This window comes from Rhinatrema bivittatum, chromosome 2 (genome assembly GCF_901001135.1).
Source record: "Rhinatrema bivittatum chromosome 2, aRhiBiv1.1, whole genome shotgun sequence".
Taxonomy (NCBI): Eukaryota; Metazoa; Chordata; class Amphibia; order Gymnophiona; family Rhinatrematidae; genus Rhinatrema; species Rhinatrema bivittatum.
In genome coordinates, this window is record NC_042616.1 from 395881010 (window position 1) to 395903346 (window position 22337).

General features: G+C 43.6%; 1 protein-coding gene across 1 annotated transcript in view; it reads right to left on the reverse strand.

The window, feature by feature from the left end:
• CTNND2 (catenin delta 2) overlaps positions 1-22337 on the reverse strand; it is a 2320710-nt gene that overhangs the window by 1190144 nt on the left and 1108229 nt on the right.

Here is a 22337-nt window from a genome sequence, read left to right on the forward strand (position 1 = left end):
TTTGTCTGAAGGGGATCAGGAGGTTGGACGGGAAAGGGAAATCTCAAGTGGCGACAGCACATTGTAGGGATTTTTTGGCAGTTCTCCAGCTAACTTTAAGACTAGATTTTTCATGTCCAGAGTTAATCAGAGAACGTTACCCAGCTAGTGCCGATATTCAGTGTCAGTCGGGTAAATGTAAAGCACACAGCAGAATGCTGCCGTCCTGCCCCTTTTTTTATCCGGCCAAGTTTTAGCCATGTAATGACTTGCGCAGCTACTCAGTGGAGAAAATTTGAAACATGGGGTATATCCAGCATAGTCCCAAACATATCCGGACAAACACTTTCGAATACTGACCCTGTAATAAATGATGGCAGATAAAGGCCAAAGTGGTCCATCCAGGTTGCCCAATAGAGATCCATCCAGTTCAGTCAGCTGCACATATAAAATCCCTTAAGCAATCCAACAACACCACCCTCCACCCCCAAGTCTTTTACATGTCCTCTCGATCCTTTTCCCACCACTATCCTCCTCATCTAGCCCAAGCATACCCAAAATGATGGCCTCCACCACCTCTGCTAGTACGCCATTTCAGACCCTGACATCTTCAACTTTGCTTCCCATAAAACCATTACCTAAACCAACACCCAGGCCCCCTTCCCTTTCTCATTACCACGTTCGCAATATTCCCCACAGCCCAGGTTAGTGACGCTGAGATAATAAGAAATAGGGCCCTCCCTATGCTCACTGACGTTTAATCCCTCCATCTAGTTACTCCAGCATACTTGGAAGCCCGATGCTGTTGTACCCCTGCTGTTTATGGTTGCAACTGCCGCTCCAAGCAGATTTACCCTAATCAAGAAGAGAAAACGGTGGCTGGGAAGATATGAGAAGGGAGTATGGGAAACGGGAAAGCATGGATGGCATTAGGTTTAGTGGAGCTCTAGTCAGCTCCTAAATATGCTGCCACCACTCCCCCTTCCCTCCACCCCCAACACACCTTCAACTCCTGCCTTTGCCTTCCCAACCTTGCCCTCTCCTGTTCTTCTTCTTCCCCACAAACAATCCCCTTATCAGAGCAGCCACAGGGCATCGGAAGTCAATTGCTGTCAGCAGCAGCACTGGCAGTAGTTCACCCCTCTGCGCGAGGTCTGTAAGCTGGCACATGCTCACAGAACCCTCGGTGGCTCCTTCCTCCTCTGGTACACATTTCCATTTGGGCAGAAGGAAGGGTTCAAAACTTAGGAACTGGGACAAGCTGGCTCACAGTCCCTGCAGTTATGGCCAGAATGCCATCTTCTGTGGAGAGCAGCCAGGTACTGGGGCATCATGTTTTGATAAAGGGTTGGTCACACGGACTGGGAGGGTTTGGGAAAAGGCAAAGAAATGGGTTTGAAGAGTCATGATAGGAGAGATGGAGGCCAGGAGAAGCAATATTTTGTCACCCCAGGTAGAGGCCTATGCTGTCTGTATGTTAGCAGTAGCCTTCGGGGAGAAGAACAGGAATTATAAAAGAGAACTGGATGAATTCTGGGGAGGAAGGAAGGTACTCGAAGGAGGTGGGCAGTAGGGAAGCTAGGGAGATCATCTATAAGATTGTGGGGGGACAGGAAAAGATTTTTGGAAAGGAGAAGAAGAGAGTAGAGGAGAAAGAAATGAGAAAATAAACAGAGGGAGGTAAATTTGAAAACATGAGAGCACAAGAAGAGAGTCCAGGATGGGTAAAAAAGCAAGAAAAAGAGAACAGAAAGAAAATCAGACAAGAAGAAAACAAATCTGAAATTCAAAGCCAGATGAAGAGAGAGATGCCAAGACACTAAGTAGACCGGGTGTTGCATAGCTTTTGCCTCCCTCCTACCAGCGCCCCACTGGATTATCCCGCTAATATAACCTTTGTACCATTTTGTAGGCTATTCAGTTTGGAATTTAACAGTACCATACACACTCCTTAAATTTATTTATGGCCCAAACATACAATATTGAAAAACAGTGTCAGACTGGCTGAATTGTGTGTTGAATTTCTTGAGGTGCATGATGCTGGAGCAACTTTTATTATGAAAAAATGGATTGCCGAAAAATTAAGTCAAAGCAAAAGCTGGGTTCAGAGGACATGGGGCAAAACTGTTGATGAGTGTTTTACCACATTTAGTGATGGTTGACTGTTAAATGTCATGCTCAGCAGCTCGCAGGACAATCCCACAAGCCGACTCTCTTACCCCCCCCCCCCCCCCCCCCAACACTGCCAGCCTCCGAGGCACTCCAGAGTGGCACTGACCACTGCCGACAGGCTGTGTGGCAGGACACCACCATTGCATACCACTCCAGGCATATGCGCGCCGAATGCACCCAGACTTAAAGGTCCCAGGTGGGAAACAGGCTGCACTGCCCTCAGATAACATCACAGACTTCAGCCCTTAAAAGGGTCCTTTGGACTCCCAGACATCGCCTCAGCAACAAGTCCCCTAGTGCTTCCTTGTCCCAGTGCCTGTTGCTAGTTTTTGTGCTTCTTTTTTGTCTCATCCGTACCTTGTTACTTACCTTGTCTCATTTCTTGCTGTTGCTCGGTCATTGCCTTGCCTGTCTTGCTCTGCCTTCTCTTGTCCACTGGTCCCTCAGTCATGTTTGTTCTGTCCATTGTCTTGTCCATCTGGCTTGACTTCTGGGACTTCGACCTTGGCTTTGGACTCAAGTCTGTTTCATCTGCAGCCTTTCCCGACTATTGGCCTGTCTTCCATCTCTACTGTCTGCTGCCTGTCTTGACCCTTGGCTCCTCTTCTAGGTCAGCTTTCCACCACCTGTCCAGGCCCACATTGTTGCGTGTCCCGACCGCGGCAGGCCCGCGTCTGGGACCACTTACCATCGGCACCCAGCTGTCCACGTCTTGTGCATGGCCCGACCACATACGTATCTCGTTTTTCCGCTCGCCGGCTTTTTAAAATTTACTTGCCTGTTAGGAAACTGAAATCCAGAACCTCCACAATTGCATTTTCATAAATGCTCCCCATTCCATGTGCAGGACCTCAGAGCAGGCTGAGCTCCAGAGTCTCAATGTCTGATTGAGATGGTGGTGCATGGAAGAGGGTTTTAGATTTGTTAGGAACTGGGGAATATTTTGGGGAAGGGGAAGCCTATTCTGAAGGACTGGGCTTTACCTTAACCAAAGTGGAGCCAGGCTGATGAAAACATTTAAAAAGAAGACAGAGCAGTTAGACCATAGGGAAAGCTGACAATTGCTCAGAAATGTGTGGCTGAGAGGGGTAGCATCTTCCAATGATAATTGCAAAATAGGAAAGTTAGAATATCCCAATAGAGAGGTTTGTTTAAGGCTGAAGTAGCCCAAAGAGATATAGACAAAGAGCACCCAGATGTGAATGACTCTAAACTGCCTGTACTATTTGCTAACAAGCAGGTTGTGAATACAAAGAGAAATTAAAGTACAAATAAAAAACATACTTTAAAATGCCTGTATGCAAATGCCAGAAGCCTGAACAGTCAGACTGGTGAGTTAGAATGTATGCCTTTCAACAAGGATAGAGGTTTTATAGGGATTTCAGAGACATGGTAGAAAGAGGATAACAAGTGAGACACTGTGATACTAGGATATAAAGTATATCAACATGATGGGGCAGATCGAGCTGATGGAAGCATGGCACTGTATATAAAAGATGGCACAGAGTCAAGCATGATAAAAATCCTGCAGGAAACAGTGTGGCACTGTAGAATCCTTAGGGATAGAAATTCCATGTGTGATGGGTAGGAATATAGCAGTGGATGTATACTACCAGCCACCTGGCCAAAACGAAGAAACAGTCTGTGAAATGTTAGCTGAAATTAAAAAAGCAAATAAATTTGGCAATACAATAATAATGGGAGATTTCAATTACCCTGTTATTGACTGGGTCAATGTCTCATTGAGACATGCTAGACAGGTTAGGTTTCTAGATGCTCAGGATGTGAATCGTGTGATCGATCGTCTTAACGATCGATTTTGGCTGGGAGGGGAGGGAAATCTGATCGTCATGGTTTTTTTTGTTAAAAAATCGTCAAATCGTAAATGACATAGTGAGGGCAAATGTTGTGCCGGCGCCATTTTGAATATTGGCAATACGGCCCGAGTGCAGGAGGTCGCTCCCGGACCCCCGCTGGACTTTTGGCAAGTCTTGTGGGGGTCAAGAGGCCCCCCCCAAGCTGGCCAAAAGTCCCTGGGGGTCCAGCGGGGGTCCGGGAGCGATCTCCTGCACTCGTGACATCGGGTGACAGGAACCAAAATGGCGCCGGCGCTACTTTTGCCCTGTCATATGGTAAGGGCAAAGGGCCACCGGCGCCATTTCTATTAATGCAGCCATGGCCCGAGAGCGAGAGATCGCGTCGGGGACCCCCCCCCCCCCCACTGGACCCCAGGTAATTTGAAACATTTTGGGGGGTTCGGGAGGGTGGGGGATTTGTTTTAAAGGGTCGGGGTGGGTTTTAGGGTTGTTTTGGTGTGCCGGTTTTTCCGCCCTCCCCCGATTTACGATTTTTTGACGATAAATCGGGGGAATTGCTATTGTATCGCGGCTCTAACAATTTTTGACGATTTTAAATATATCTGATGATTGTTTTAAATCATCAAAAAATGATTCACATCCCTACTAGATGCCATAAATGACTACTTCGTGAAGTAACTGGTCCACGAACTGAAGAAAGGGGCAGCTACTTTAGATTTAGTCCTCAGTGAAAAGCATAACCAGGTTTGAGGGTGGTGCCACCAAACATTAGTGATCATAATGCAATCAAACTTGACATAATCACTAGAGGGAGGACCTTAAGTAAAATGACTACAGTAGCATATAACATTAAAAAGGGGAGACTATAATTGAATGAGGAGAATAGAAGTGTTAAAAGTTTGCATGAGGCGTGGAGATTATTTAAAAATACCATTTTGGAAGCCCAAATAAAAAGCTTTCCATGCATTAAAAAGCTCAAAGGAAGACCAAGCGACTGTGTGTTAAATCGTGAAGAAAAGGAGGCAGTTAAAGCTAAAAGGGCATCATTCAAAACATGGAAAGCAGACACAAATGATGAAAAAAGGCAAGAGCATAAGCACTGGCAAGTTAGATGTAAAACAGTAATTAGACGGGCCAAAAGAAACTTTGAGAAAAAAACTTGCCAGTGAGTCAAAAACTAATAATACAAATGTTTCAAGTACATTTGAAGCTAAAAAACTGTAAGGCAGAGCTTTCCAAACTTTTCATGTTGGTGACACACTTTTTAGACAAACATAATTTCGTGACACAGTAATTCAGTCTACCAGCAAACCAGAAGTTAAAGGTTAAACGAACAAAATGTATTTCAACAATTTATGTATGTTTCCTTAAATATATACATAAATAAAATGTTTCACAACACAACCTATCTCATAATAAATATTTGCAGGCTTCCACTTCCTCCATGCTGATCTCGTACATTGTGAGATCGGCATAGAGAAAGTGCTACTCTTGCACATTCCCAAAGATTACATGTGCCAATCACTAAAAAGTAATTTTTTTTTTTACCTTTGCTGTCTGATCTTAGTTTTCTAATCGGTTGGTCACAGGCTTTTTTTTCCACCTTTCCTTTCTTGTTTTTTTGCCAATTTCTTTTACAGGGTCTTTTTTTCTATTTCTTTTCTCTCCATCTGTCTTCCCTCAAACACACAATCAGGTTCTCATTCTCACACGCTATCTCACACATTCTCACACACACAGGCTCTCACTCACATGCAATCTCACACATCCACAGCTCTCACTCTCACATGCCTCTCTCTCATACATACATACATAGTGTCTCTCTCGTGCACATGCTGTCTCACTCTCACACACACAGGCTCTCTCACTCCTACATGCTCTCTTGCTCAAGCACAGGCTCTCACTGGCACATGCTTTCCCTCTGCACGGGTTGCCGAAGGATGGGCTCTTCAGAGGCCCTGATCTTCCCTGGCCGTGACATGGGATCTGCAGTGGCCCTGCTATCGGGTTTCCTCCTCTTCTCGGGCTGCTGCGACGTGGGATCTGCAGCGGCCCTGCTATCGGGTTTCCTCCTCTTCTCGGGCCGTCGCGACGTGGGATCCGCAACGGCCCTGCTATCGGGTTTCCTCCTCTTCTCGGGCCGTCGCGACATGGGATCCGCAACAGCCCATTAATGCTGCTCTTCTTCTGTACACAGCAGATGCTCTTCCTCCTTCCTACCCACGCGGCTCCGGCAACGATTTTCTTCCAGGGCTGCACAGGCAGGAAGGAGGAGGAGTGAACGTGACCCTTTTCTTCGGGCCGTGGTGATGTAAGCTCCACCACTGCCTGCCGATCTTCCTGCTATAGTTCCCTGCTTCCGCCGGCCCTGTGGACCGGGCGACACACCTCCACACTACAGGCGACACACTAATGTGTCCCGACACACACTTTGGAAAGCTCTGCTGTAAGGGAATCAATTGAGCTGTAAGATGCCTGAGGGGCAGAAAGGATGCTCAGGAAGGTCAAGGAAGTAGCAGAAATACTGAATTAATTCTTTGCCTCGGTCTTTATGGAGAAGGATGTTGGAAACATATCCACACCTGAATCATGTTTTAATGGTGGAGATTCCGAGCAACTACAACAAATATCTGTCACAATGGAGGTTGTAACACACCATGTTGACAAACTAAAGATTAACAAATGACTGGGACTAGATGGCATCCACCCTAGATATCTGGTAAAGTGGTGGGTTATCTGGTCTAAAGCAGAGCTAAAGTTATCCAGCTAATTTAGCTGTTAAATGAAAATCAGCTACATTATCCAGATAGGTCTACCTCGCTCCAGAATACCACTGGAATGTCTCTTTTCTATCCAACTAAATTTTAGCAGAATAATGACTTATCTGGCTAAAATCTAGCTGGATGAGTGCCTCAGTCTTTAAATATTTACCATTTAGTTGGATAACCATCTGGATAAATTTTAGTTGAGTAAGTAAGTCATGATCCAGCTAAAACTGGATAAATTTTAGTTGAGTAAGTAAGTCATGATCCAGATAAAACTTATTCAAGCATTCCGGGAATGATAGCTAGGCATCATATATGATATTGCCTTCAAATTTCCTGTGTATTAAAACAGATTTGTGGGTGTTTGCTTTTTTTCTTTTTAAATCGTTTGTTTTGCTACAATGCTATTATTAATTTAGCTTCTATTTCGGGAATAGGCAACGCTGATCCTTGAGTGCTGCCAACAGGATATCCTGGTTTTCAGGATATCCACAATGAATATTTATGAGATGCACTTGTATGCACTGCTTCCACAGTATGCAAATACATGTCATGCAAATTCATTGTGGATATCCTGAAAACAGAATTATTTATGGTACTAAAGGACCACAGTTGCTTAACCCTGCTCTATTTCATTTACCACATGTGCTAGATATGAATATTATAGGAAAAAGAAGGGGTGAGTTCAGACCAGTAGACCTCAGACCTCGTTTACAACATCTCTATAAAATATTATCTGCAGAATAAAGTATCCTTACTGCAAGTTACATTCTCTGTAATGATGCAAAGTAAAGGTTTCAGGAATTGATGCAAAGACTGTATGAGCTATAACCCCCTTGAACTACAAACTTGTCACTTAGAAGCTCTAGCCTTCATTCAAAGTGAGTTTTGGGTTAGAAAGATCTGGAAAGGAAAACCTTTTCATGTAGTTTGAAATCTGCATTTTCTGTAAGTTATGCTTAGATGACCTATTGTTCAGGTACTGAATATATGAAGAAAAGGAAAGGCAAGACAGCAGGTTGCATCAAGGCTGCTTGTTACCCAGTGCCTATTTCTCCTGTAAAATCAGTGTCTGAACAAAAAGGCAATCCTACCACAAATTACATTTTCTGAAACTAGATAAAATTAGGATTTTCGGGACAGTGGCATACTGTGGATTTCTAGCACGAGGGGACCACCGCTTGCATTTGCAGCTCCTCCCCTCCACTCCCCCACCTAGTACTGACAACTGTGGCACAAACCTCACACTCCTTTGGTAGAAGCAGCTCCAGCACAGCATCCTCACTCCCCTCCCCCCCCCCCCCCCACTCCCAGCACCCCCTTTCTTTTTCTTCCCCCTTGCCCAGTATCTGTTCCACTTGTCTAGCAACCTCCCTCCCTGTCTCTCTCTCAGTCATGTCCAGCAACCTCCTCTCTTTCTCTCCCCTACTCACCCTCTGCCCGTATCCATATACATAAACAAAATGCTGGCAGAATCCCCCGTCACGCAGACAGGCCTTCATAGGCAGAATTCTACTACTACTGGCGCTATTGTAGTGCTACAAGGTATAAATTAATACAAATTAATAGCTACAAATTAATAGCCAGAACTTGAAATGGAAATCCTGAGAAGCCAGAATCTGTATACAGTGTAACACTGTAGAAAGAGAAACAGATATGTATTTTCTCCTACCCTGAATAAAATACAAAAATATTTTATATTCATATTCCCAAAAATGACATAGTCTGATTACAAAACTGAAAACAGAATATTTTTTCTGTCTCTGTTGTCTGGGCATTTTATTTTCCTAATCACATTGGCGTCAATCTCTTTTCCACTTTCCTCTTCCAAGTTTCCTTTTCCGTTTCTTCTCTCTCTCCTTCCATCTTCTTCATTTCAACCACTACATCAGTCTCTGAGATGATCTTTTCCTTGTATCTCTCCTTTCTTCATTTTTCTTTTTTCTGACTCTTCACAAATAGCTAGATTTCACCCTTTATTCTCTCCCTTTGTTTTTGGCAATAGTGATCATAATATGATTAATGACTGGAAGAGGAACAGTGTGCAAATCCAAGGCTCTCGTGCTAAACTTTCAAAAGGGAAACTTTGATAAAATGAGAAAAATTGTTAGAAAAAAACTGAAAGGAGCAGCTACAAAAGTAAAAAATGTCCAAGAGGCGTGGTCATTGTTAAAAAAATACCATTCTAGAAGCACAGTCTAGATGTATTCCACACATTAAGAAAGGTGGAAAGAAGGCAAAACGATTACCGGCATGGTTAAAAGGGGAGGAGAAAGAAGCTATTTTAGCCAAAAGATCTTCATTCAAAAACTGGAAGAAGGATCCAACAGAAGAAAATAGGATAAAGCATAAACGTTGGCAAGTTAAATGTAAGACATTGATAAGACAGGCTAAGAGAGACTTTGAAAAGAAGTTGGCTGTAGAGGCAAAAACTCACAGTAAAAACTTTTTAAAATATATCCGAAGCAGAAAGCCTGTGAGGGAGTCAGTTGGACCGTTCGATGATCGAGGGGTTAAAGGGGCACTTAGAGAAGATAAGGCCATCGCGGAAAGATTAAATGATTTCTTTGCTTCGGTGTTTACTGAAGAGGATGTTGGGGAGGTACCCGTAATGGAGAAGGTTTTCATGGGTAATGATTCAGATGGACTGAATCAAATCACGGTGAACCTACAAGATGTGGTAGGCCTGATTGACAAACTGAAGAGTAGTAAATCATCTGGACCGGATGGTATACACCCCAGAGTTCTGAAGGAACTAAAAAATGAATTTTCAGACCTATTAGTAAAAATTTGTAACCTATCATTAAAATCATCCATTGTACCTGAAGACTGGAGGATAGCTAATGTAACCCCAATATTTAAAAAGGGCTCCAGGGGCGATCCAGGAAACTACAGACCAGTTAGCCTGACTTCATTGCCAGGAAAGATAGTGGAAAGTGTTCTAAACATCAAAATCACAGAACATATAGAACGACATGGTTTAATGGAACAAAGTCAGCATGGCTTTACCCAGGTCAAGTCTTGCCTCACAAATCTGCTTCACTTTTTTGAAGGAGTTAATAAACACGTGGATAAAGGTGAACCAGTAGATGTAGTATACTTGGATTTTCAGAAGGCGTTTGACAAAGTTCCTCATGAGAGGCTTCTAGGAAAAGTAAAAAGTCATGGGATAGGTGGTGATGTCCTTTCGTGGATTGCAAACTGGCTAAAAGACAGGAAACAGAGTAGGATTAAATGGACAATTTTCTCAGTGGAAGAGAATGGACAGTGGAGTGCCTCAGGGATCTGTATTGGGACCCTTACTTTTCAATATATTTATAATTGATCTGGAAAGAAATACGAAGAGTGAGATAATCAAATTTGCAGATGACACAAAATTGTTCAGAGTAGTTAAATCACAAGCAGATTGTGATAAATTGCAGGAAGACCTTGTGAGACTGGAAAATTGGGCATCCAAATGGCAGATGAAATTTAATGTGGATAAGTGCAAGGTGATGCATATAGGGAAAAATAACCCATGCTATAATTACACAATGTTGGGTTCCACATTAGGTGCTACAACCCAAGAAAGATCTAGGCGTCATAGTGGATAACACATTGAAATCATCGGTTCAGTGTGCTGCAGCAGTCAAAAAAGCAAACAGAATTATGGGAATTATTAGAAAGGGAATGGTGAATAAAACAGAAAATGTCATAATGCCTCTGTATCGCTCCATGGTGACACCGCACCTTGAATACTGTGTACAATTCTGGTCGCCGCATCTCAAAAAAGATATAATTGCGATGGAGAAGGTACAGATAAGGGCTACCAAAATGATAAGGGGAATGGAACAGCTCCCCTATGAGGAAAGACTAAAGAGGTTAGGACTTTTCAGCTTGGAGAAGAGACGACTGAGGGGGGATACGATAGAGATGTTTAAAATCATGAGAGGTCTAGAACGGGTAGATGTGAATCGGTTATTTACTCTTTCGGATAGTAGAAAGACTAGGGGGCACTCCATGAAGTTAGCATGGGGCACATTTTAAACTAATCGGAGAAAGTTCTTTTTCTACTCAACGCACAATTAAACTCTGGAATTTGTTGCCAGAAGATGTGGTTAGTGCAGTTAGTATAGCTGTGTTTAAAAAGGATTGGATAAGTTCTTGGAGGAGAAGTCCATTACCTGCTATTAAGTTCACTTAGAGAATAGCCACTGCCATTAGCAATGGTAACAGGGAATAGACTTAGTTTTTGGGTACTTGCCAGGTTCTTATGGCCTGGATTAGCCTCTGTTAGAAACAGGATGCTGGGTTTGATGGACCCTTGGTCTGACCCAGTATGGCATTTTCTTATCTTCTTCAGTTCACAATAGACTTCCATTCTTGTTTCACCTCTCAACTGCCTACCAGTTTTCCCATCTCCCACCCCTTCCCTGCTCATCTCCCCACTCTGTCCACCACCAAACCCTCCCATTCCTCCCTGTTTTCCCCCTTCCCCAGCCTTTTCCCTTCTGTCTTTCACACACTTCCTAGTTCCCATTTCCATTCTCTGTATTTAGTCCCTCCCCAGCCTTCCTTTGCCACTCATCCCATCACTAACCCAATAACTATTTTGCCCATCTCCTCCCCTGCCTCCAGCTGCTGTCCCAATAACCCTCTTTCACCTCCTCTCCTGCCCCTTTTCCTCCTTTTTTTCCACTTCACAGACATATCCTTTTCCTCAGTCTCTCACCTCCTCCCCAATCCTTTCTACTGCCTTTCAACCACTCCCAGCTCTTCAGGTCCTTCATACCATATCATAACCCCTTCTCCTATCCCCATCTCACATTAACTGCCCTAATTCACACCTTCCATGCCCATTTAACACACCCCTATTCTTACCGCATATCCAATCACTAAATCCATGCTGCACCCCCCCCAATTCCCACTCAGTCTCCAAGTTCTCACTCTCTCCCAATCCTCAATTTGTGTGTTCCTGCTCTCCTCACAACCCCTGAGTGCCCACTCTTCTCCTAAACTCCACCCAATCTGTGAGTGCCTGTTCTTCCCATCCAACCCTGAGTCCCCAGTCTCCTCCGATTCCCATTCAATCTGTGTCTGCTCGCTCCACCCATTCTTGAGTTCCCACTCTCCCCCACCCAATTTGTGAGTGTCTGCCCACCTCACCTTGCCGCCAAGTCCTCACTTTCACCCCAATCCCCATGCCTGCTCTCCTCACCCATCCTTCTTTGTCCCCCTCCCCCTCTACATCCAATCTGGGAGTCCCCAATCTCTTCTTCCTCTATCCTCTCACATCCCAAATCTTGGCGCTCTCCCCCCCACACACATATTCTCTTGAGTGGAATCCCCAACCTCTCCCTCCCTCAAGTTTTAAATGTGTTGCCTCTTTCTCCCCCTCACCTCCCACTTTTGCGTCTGCCTTGAAGCCTATAACCTGAAAGCTCTTCCTTTTGCTGTGTGAGTGTCTCTTCCTCTCACATACTGCATAGTTCATATAACAGATGTTTGAACTGTGTGGGCTCTGAGAGAAAGAGACAAGGATATAATGCCTGGAAGAACAGGTTACAAGCACTGGATCAAGATATGGAAGTAGGAGATCAAAGGGAAGAAGAGGTAAGGGAGGAACAGGAACAAAATTTTCCAGCCACGGAGGAATTACGGGTAAATTTGACCAGATATCCACAAAACGTTTGCATCAAAATAAAGCTCTCATTGCTCTGGAAAAAAAATGCTACACGATTTGCCAAAACAGATGTGATGGAGGTTTATCATGTCTTATGGTGGTTTAAAAATTCCTTTGTCCATGGAGTTTGCAACAACCTTGGCAGTGAATAGGTTAATTCCAAGATGATATAAAATGTGTTTATAAATATTTAAAGATGTTGTACACATTGTCACAGCAGGTAAAAATGTTCCATAAGATGAGTGCCCCATCAGTAAACAATAAAATTAATTTCCTTTGTGCAATTTCAAATTATGCCCTCTTGTCTTTTGTATATTACCTAATGTAAACAGATTGTCTGTACAGCATATTGACCTTTCTTGCACTGAAACCAGTGAATGCTATCACATTAAATTGCCTCCGCATGCTGAAAAAAAATTGAAAACTCACACAGCTGTGATAGCACATGTCAGCTTCTGGGGAGGGAATCTGATGCATGACAAGAGAATAGGACGATTGCCATCCATGCTAGGATTCAGTATTTAAATGTCAGATGTCTGCAATAAGAATCAATAGCAGGCCTATAGATATGATTTCTATATGAGATATTGAGTAGGTGAGAGACAGGTGTCTAGCTGTCTGCAAGCAATGGTCACCATAGGCGGTGGCCAACAGGGGCTCCAAAATGAAGATAAAAAAAATATATGAGTTGTCATTAAAATAAAGCCTCTGAGGAGAATCAAGTACTCTCTTGTCCAGGGCTCAAACAACCCCTAAGGCCTCCACTGCTGCAGGACTCTTGTTCCAAAGACCTTTTGGAAAGAGTAGAAAGAACACGTCTACTACTTTGATGAATGTGAAGCGTGTATTGCACAAGATCTGTCATAAAGAGGAAGCCTGCTAAATAAGTGTGTTTTTTCCCCATCTTTCTATGTGTGTATAAGGGATCCTAAACATGCCTCTTACTAGCGATGCAGGTATCCCTACAGACATTTGGCTATGAGATCAAAGGAGTTGCGGAGTCTACTTCTGACAGTCCGGAAATGGGAGATATCTAAGGGTTGAGGAGATTCAGTAGAGTGCAGGAACGCACACGTTTCTCTGCTCTTCTTCCTTAAGCAGTCCAGGATTTGAGGTCAGGGTTCCCTGGAGCTGCAGGAGAGAAATGTGTGTGCTTGGAGCAGTCGTGAGGTGCTCTAAGCTAGACTCTGCTTCAGATTCCTTTCTTAGAAGGAACATGTCCTAGGTTGGTTTTTTTTCTCCTAACGTTGAGAAGGTGCAGAAAGCCGCTTTAGAAGGGTCTGGTCCTCCAGTAGTGTGTGTTCTGCCCAGAGTGGCAGTAGAAGCCTCACCAGTGTGAAGTGCAGTTATTCTTAGTAGAGAGATACGTGAGTGAGGAGGGTCCCGAAAACCTGACTGGTTGGTGTGTACCTCCAGGATAGGACTGGTCTAAAGGAAATATGAATAGTTTAGGCATGAAGGCTTACAGGAAACAGGTGGGAAATGGGAAAGAGGTATTTCCTAAAATAGCACAAAGCTTATCCTTCACATTCATGTAACTGCTAAAGCCAAAAAAGCACATGGGCTGAAAAAAATTCCACTTAGCAAAAACTAAAAAGGTAGGTAAGCAGCCTATTCAACTCAACCACATGGTTTCTTTGGTTAGCTCACTTTCGAAAGCTACAGTGCTAATTATGAGAAATCATAGACCACTCGGCCATGGTGAGAATCACTTGTGCTTGGTTCTACGATGGGAATTCCGTTGAGAACCAGATTTTCAACATCTTCTTTCTTTTTGAAGGCTATAAGAGAAAATCAAAGTTGTGGTCTTTTGCATCTGAGACATGGTGGACTAGTAAACCTTGATAGGGCTGCCCCCCTGATGACGTCTTTTCATCAGACAATGATGTGCTAACACAAGTGGAACAATGAATCCTTAAACAGCTTTGCTAACTGCTAATTCCTTGACTTAATGAAAATCCTGCACACTACTTATGTTCATGTATGCAAATAAAAAAAATATATATGTATGTGTCTTTTATGATGCCCTCTGAGGAGCAGACTATTTATTGCTTGCCATTTGTGTTCCATAATACCTATCCTGCAGATGAAATGACTGGTGATGTCAACTCCATTCCAAAAGTCCCCAGAGGAAGCCCCCCCTAAAAGCACAGGAGATTCACAGACAAGCAGATAAGTGCAGAGACTAAAATAATGTAAGGGACAGAATACAAACAATATTGAGCCACCTTAGCCATACAAACAAACAGGGCGGGAAAGCTTCAAGGGTATTTCTGTGCTTCCCCCACAGGAATGGGTGTTGAGAAAACTGCCCGCCCGACATGCAGGTAAACTTAACGTGCATAAGGTTGCCCAGAGTGAGGCATGGGGTTCCCGGAGGCGGGGTAGGGCAGGATCTTGAACTTACGCACATACCTTTGAACTTTCCAAAGGATGCATGGACGTTTTCTGGGGGGGGGGGGGGGGGGGGAGGGAGAAAAAAAACTATTCACACAAATTAACAAGTGTTCACGGGCGTGGGCTAATTGTCAAAGAAAAAATACGTGCCTACTTTCCCTTGGCGAACTGGTGCAATGTCCATGGATAAAATAAATGAGCAGACTTTGTATCAATCGCCCTCAGAAAACAGCGCAAGTTAGAAGCGTTCCCTCACTGCTAGGGTTCAAGAGGCAACACCAAAAGAATGTAAAGCTTATATTCTGCCTTGAAAACAAGGTGGAAAACAGCACTGCCAACAATGCTGAGAACACACCATGGTACAGTACACCCAGCAATGCACAAAGCCAAACATTGCTCTTGGTCAAATGAGTACTCACAGTGACTGCATAAATCCATGAGATCTATTAGCTCATTCAGACTCGACTGTCATAACTCACTACCCCAAACATTCCTAAAGCTAGAGTGATAGCTAAATCGGCCCAATTTATAGCTCCACTTCAGCCCTGAGCCTTAAAAGTGAAAATGCAATAGGCTGATTTATTCAGGGTTTCTCCCATTCTATGCCTTGGGGGAAAAAAAGATTTTCATAAAATAGGCCCAGAGAGTTTTGCTTTTCTATAAAACATTTGCAATCTGTTTTCATTTTAGTTTTTTCTTTGTTCTTGTGGCTTTTGGCATAGTGCTGGGATTTGGCAAGTTTATTTTCTTACTATTTTTTATATTTATGTTTATTATTAGGACTTACTGAGGTTCATATTGAAAGAGTTTGTTAAGTTTGGGTAACTTTTGATCAATCCCAAAGTTTACATTTCTGACCCTGCTAACCAGATGGATTTTATTCAGGTAAGTTATTAGCTCGATAATATTTATCAGGATAAGTTAGAGGCATTCTGGGGTGGAGTTAAGTTAGTGGGATAACTTATCAGGCTAACTCCGATATTCACAGTTAGCTGGATATATTATCACTGGATATATTATCCGGCTAACCCCATCATTCATAAAAAAAAAGTTAATAACTCATGCGTTATCAAAAAGAGGCGTGTTTATGTAAATTTATAAGTTACCGCACGGTAAAGGTAAAAGTTATCCAGGTACATAAACTCAGATAACCTTAAACCTAAATTACTGTATTCAAAAATAGCCTGTTAGATTTAAATTTATACAGGTAATGTCACTCAAATAACTTTAGAAAATAATATTCAGAGGGAGACTGCTCCCACTGAATATCCTTGATAAGTTATCTGGCTATATTTAGCCAGATAACTTGTCCACTCCCCAGTTTACTGAATAATGGATCGCACTGTGTTCTGATGGATTATATCATATGGTTTTACAGTGAATCTTAGTATTTGTACCTCACACGGAGTACAGCATGTGAGAAGGTGAATAATAAGTGCTATAAATAAAACACAATTAACAGTTCAGCTGCTTTCAGTTTGAGGCTAACACACCTATGTTGCAATGTTATTCCTGTGAGCCGTATGAAGACTAACTGGTGGGTTCAGGCAAGACTCAATGCATCGTGGTTGTAATTCTGCACGGTAAAGTTGACTTGGGTCAGCTATGTGTTTCAGGTGTCAGTTCCTGAAGCTGGGTGATTCTTGGCCTGCTGCTGGGAGTTCAGCTGCAGCCACTGCCCCTCAAGAAGGGGGCTGATCCCATCACCTCGTCCGCAGTGACCATTAACAGTCAGCCAGAGAACAGCATTGGAAAGATGTATGCTATTCCTTTGGCCAAGAGAGCTTACGTCAGTGCTCTGCTTATATAGGGCATTAACATGTAAGAGAAACCAAGAATCTTAAAGTGTCTGAGCGCCTTACGCAAAATCTGGTGAGAAAGAGTAAAGATGAAGGGATACATATTTAAAAAAGGTTTCTATGGCTATGTTTGGACTTAAGTGGGCATACCATGAGATTTAAATATCCTGCCCCTGATTTAGCTGTATAAGTTATTAGCAGACTTTAAACTTATCTGGCTAGGTCAAGGGGTGGTCCGGGGGAGATCTGAGGCAGAGCTGCATTATCTGGCTATCTTTGCTGGCCACCCAGTGGCTAAATATTACCCTAAAGAGTTTAAAGGATAAGTTGAAAAAGTGGTTTATCATGTGCTGCACTGATATAATTTGTGCCCTCTGGTGAACAACAAACATTGGAGCTATTATTTCTTAAATGGATAGCATTCATGTACTACAGATTTTGTTTTGGGACAGGGTTAGTTACTGCTGTTTCAAGTCTACGGCTTAAGCCCTGGAAAAAAGTATAGATATTTTTACCATTTTGGTGCCTACGGGCGATGCCATTCTCACAAGCACAGCACTTGGCAGCAAAATGAATCTCCCCCCTCCCCGCCCTGCCACTCATCTGGCTGCGGTGGCAGGGCGGGGAGTGAGGAGGAAGGAAGGAGAGATCAGTGTTGCCAACCTCGCTTATTTACCGCGAGATTGGGCTTCTTTTTGAAGTCATTCGCGTTTTTTTTTTCCGACTCGCGGGTTGCTTTTAATTGGGCTTATTTTTTCTTTCGGTCGCGTTTTTTTGGGCTTGTTGGGCGGGACCTGTGCGCTGAAGTCTGAATCATGTTACACTGATTGGCTGCTGCTACGATGAAGCCTGTGTCCTTAGCAGGCGCATCCTATCCCTATAGTGCAGCAGTAAGAGCCAATCAGAGTGAGCAGACAGAGCTTTTAATGCACGCCACACCCGGTCCCGATGTGAGGAGAGCACGTTTTGTGGGCAGAGCGCAGGCAGCGCAGCAGACCCAGCCAGCTGAGCACCGCGTCCTCCATCCAGCACTGCATCGCACGTGGACGGGAAGGCCAGCAGCACGGCATTAGAGCTCAGAGCAGCAACATCAAAGGAATCAGACTGCAGCTACAGCCAGGTAATCAGGAGGGGGGAATGATTATGTGGGGGCCAGAACTGTGCTCGATGGGGAGAGGGGAATGATGATTATGTGGGGGCCAGAACTGTGCTCGATGGGGAGAGGGGAATGATGATGATGTGGGGGCCAGAACTGTGCTCGATGGGGAGAGGGGAATGATGATGATGTGGGGGCCAGAACTGTGCTCGATGGGGAGAGGGGAATGATGATGATGATGTGGGGGCCAGAAATGTGCTCGATGGGGAGAGGGGAATGATGATGATGATGTGGGGGCCAGAAATGTGCTCGATGGGGAGAGGGGAATGATGATGATGATGTGGGGGCCAGAAATGTGCTCGATGGGGAGAGGGGAATGATGATGATGTGGGGGCCAGAAATGTGCTCGATGGGGAGAGGGGAATGATGATGATGTGGGGGCCAGAAATGTGCTCAGAGGAGGGAAGGTGTGAGAGAGGCAGGTATTTTTTAATTTGTTCTACTCCACTTGATTTCATCTATTTTTTCCCTCATTTCTTCTCCCTGCAGCAGATCACCTTTACAAAAAAGATCCTTATTTTGGCAAAAAAAGCTTGTCTATACCAGCTGACTACAGGTAAGAAATGTGACATGGAAACTTTCACTTTTAGCACTGCCTCTGAGTAACGCAGATGTTGAAAGAGTATTCTCTCAAGTAAATTTAATAAAGTCCAAGACAAGAAACCGTATGGCAAATGCAACTCTTTCGGCAATATTGCAAGTACGTTATGGCATGAGACGCCAGGGTATTTGCTGTACCAGCTTCGTGCCAGGTAGTAATATGCTGAAGCGATTCAATGAAAATATGTATCGTGACAATGCTGACCTTACAGACAATGAAGAACTGGCTGATATCAATTGTCACACTTGTTTTAGTTAACTGTGAGAGCTACAATTTATTACAATAAAGTCAGCCATTATGTGTGCATTACAAAAGTATTTCAAGTGTTCAATGTTATAAGAAATAAAAAAAAGTTTCAACTTCACGTGTTTTGGGCTTGTTTTGGGCTTGTTTTTTTTGGGAAAAGTGCTTGTTCTTTCATGAAAACCTGGCAACACTGGGAGAGATGCTGGCTGAGCAGAGAAGATCATGGCAGTGTAATCTTCAGGAGCAGGGCTAGAGAGGAAAGCAGGGTTTGAGGAGAGATAGCGTGGGAATGAAAGAAGAAAAGAAGAAGAAAGCAAAGATGGAAGGGACAAAAACAGGAAGTTAGGCCGAAGGACAGGGAGGACTGTGGGTAAGGAATCAGGAAGTTATAGAAGGGATGAGGGGGCATAGAGGCAGGAAGTAATCCATAGGAAGTTGAGTCAGGCAAGGCTGGATCAAAGGGAGAACAAATGGAGCAGTTGTTCCCACAACACACTGAAATAATAACTTAACATTTTATATCTATATGTTTTTATATTTCTAGTATTTATTTAATTTAAACATATATATTTTTTTTGTATTTATCTTTTGGGAGGTGGAGGAGGCTGCTTTCAAAAATTGCTCCAGGCTCTCTGACCATCTTAATCTGCCCTTAGTGGATCAGGAGTACTAAAAATGGTAATGTACTGACTCTCCATTATATTATTGGAGTTCAGAGAAGGCGACAGCTTTATCAGCTCAAGGCTTTGTTACCCACAATCCCCCTCTGAACTAAAGCAATAATGTGTTATTTGCAACATTCTCTCGAAAGGGAGGTTTATGAGTAATGACACTTTGTGCTAGAGAACTGTGTCATGAATTTTTTGTGACGTCATTTTTTCTAGTTTAAGAAAATATTACTTATAGTTTGATGCCCTAAGTAAAGGACACTACCGTACCGTTATCAATAAGTCCTGGGAAATTTCCACCTAACAGCAGTTAGTGCTGAAAAGAATAATTAGAAAGGATCCATTCAGTGCAGTCATCCCTTTTCAGAGGTTATATAGAAGTTGAGGCACTGAGAGCTCGGGGGGGGGGCGGGGGGGGGGGGGGGGGGCAGTATGAATTGATTTCACAGTTAGAGGAGCTGTGAGGAGTTTTTCCCTAAGTAGATTTTGGGCCTGCTCTAGGGGTGGCCAACCTGGCTAGAAGTCTGCGAGTATGGTTGGGGATTTCCTTGCCTATCCATTCCCTGGTGGGTAAGGGTTTTCCCCTTGGGGTGTTTTGGGGTTTTATACCTTTTTTTGTGGTAGGAGCCTCTCCTGGACTCGGGGGAATGGGGAACCCTGTGTTTGAGGCGCCAAGGATAGGGAAGACCTGCCCATTCGAGGCGGTAGACCCGTTGCAAGGGGCAACTTCAGTGGTATTTCATCTGGGGACCCGAAGAAACTGTTTTGCGAAGATGTGGGAGGAAGTGTTTTTTTCTGCCCCTCTGCCTACCCATCCAAGCCAAATCAGAAGCTGCTGGTTCCAGTTTTGGGATCCCTTCCAACAGGGATTTGTAGAAGAATGGTTAAGAATACTAGAAGAGCAACTAACTTTGAGTAGAGAAATTATAAGATCATTGAGGACACCCAACTGGAGTCTTCACCCTAGGGAGAGAGGTGTTTGGGCTCTCTGTGCAGTGTCAGCGATTTTAACTTTTGTTTTTTGCCAGTTTGGAGGGGGTTTCTTGCCCATCTAAGGGATTCCCTGCTCAATTGGGAACTCTACTATTTTTCCAAGCACTGGAGTGTAAACGTTTCTCTGATTCTGGTAACAGAGATTCCCACACAGATTGAGGAAAATAAACTGTAAAACTGAGAAATTCTGAGGTGCTGAGGATTAAGTTGGTGCCATAATTCATTGGAGTTTTCAACCGTAAAGACTTAAAATTTTTGACATTAACTCAGTGGCTCCAGTGGCTTTATTTTGGCACACTCAGGGACGAGAACAGAGATACAAAGGGTCACCCCTAGCACTCAGGGCCTTGAAAATAATCTCCTTCCCTCCACCCCCCCCCCCCCCCCCACTTGATCAAGAATCCAGGCCCTGGACATAAGAGATTGTGGAAGAGCTAGCCGGTAAGGGCCCAACCCTAAAGAGACTTATCAGAAATGCTTTTAGCCCCCATCAAAGTGTAGACTGCCTCCAAGGATGGGGGTTACACTTACTTCTCAGTTCCTGTTTTCATAAGGAATGATGGGAGTGGATCCCAGGTCCTAGGGCACTCTTCCTGTCTTTCCAGGCAAAACAGTGCAGAAATCAACTGCTTTATGACAACTAACTTAACAGAATTTTGCTTCAACAGAGTTTATCTTTTGGGAACTGAATTTAATTTACAGAATGGAATTTTGATAGAAGAGGCAGTGAACCAAACATGAAAAGCAGCAAAAAGAGTCAAAAGTAGCAAATAAAACAACTGAAAACAATGTTCTACATTAACTTGTAGCCTATGTGAGGTGTTGTTTTTTTATTGCACAGCAGTGTTATAGAGGTACCTCCCTAGGTAGGAGTCAATGGGAAAATAGGTTTGCATACAAGGAATTTTGATATACAGGAAAAAAAAATGCAGGAATCTCTTCTGTACATCTAGGGAGTGATGTATCTGAATAAAGAGGTCCATATTCAAAAATTATCCAGCAATGAAAGTTAGCCGGATAAACATAGCCTGCTCACTTTAGTCAAGAAATTCAGTGGCTTAATCCAGCTAATTTAGCCACATAATTTGAATAACATAACTTATCTGGCAGAGTTAGCCAAACAAGTAGCCACGCCCTGAATGCCCCCATCCTGTCACCACATAGATGGATAACTATAAAGAAATTATGTGGCTAAGGGGGTTATTTTCTAAAGCGATCGCACGTGAAAAGGGACTTTTCGCGTGCAATCACTAAAAAGGGGCGGCATCAAGACCGGAACAGGAGGAGTCGGGGGCGGCACCGCGGCAGACGCCATGAAGACAGCGTGGACGGCAAAAAGGTAAGGAGCCTTTTCGCTGCCTATTTCGCGCCCAATAGCACCACCTTTTATGATGGCGCTATTGGGTGTGAAAGCCGGCCCCCCGCTTCGCTCCCCATTAGCGTGCGATTCAGGGAGCCCTGCGACATAGGAAAATCTAGCCCTAAGTAATGGCCATGTTCACACGCCACTACTTAGTTGGATAAGTCAGATCTTATCTAGGTAAGTGGTGCTGAATATCAATCTTGAAGAATGCTGCCACAGTTTATATTTTCTGGAATGAGACTAAATATGTCTATAAAGAACCTATAGCACTACTTGTTGATATCTGTAACTCTCATTCAACCAGAGCCAGATTTAAGATTTTGACTCTCACAGGCAGAAATGGAGCATAGGGTGTGGAGAGGAGGCTGGAGTAACACAATGGCACCCTTTTGAAGTGCTACCAGCTCACAGCCCTTATGCAAACAGGAGCAGGCTTCTCTCTGGTTTGGGTATTTGGTCTTTTCAAAATGTGACACCCTATGTTGTTGCCTATGTCTACATCCAGGCCTGGCTAAATCTCATTCTAAGCCTTCCATCTGCATTCAGAAAATCTAACTTGTAACAGGATAATTCAATATTCAAATTTTGTTTTAAAAAAAAAAAAAGTCAAAAGTCGGGGGTCCCTGCCAGGCCTGAGGCAATAAAGCATTCAGTCACAAGTTCGGCTTTTTCACAAGTTGACAAAATAATGTGTGTGGAAACATATGGCACTACAGAAT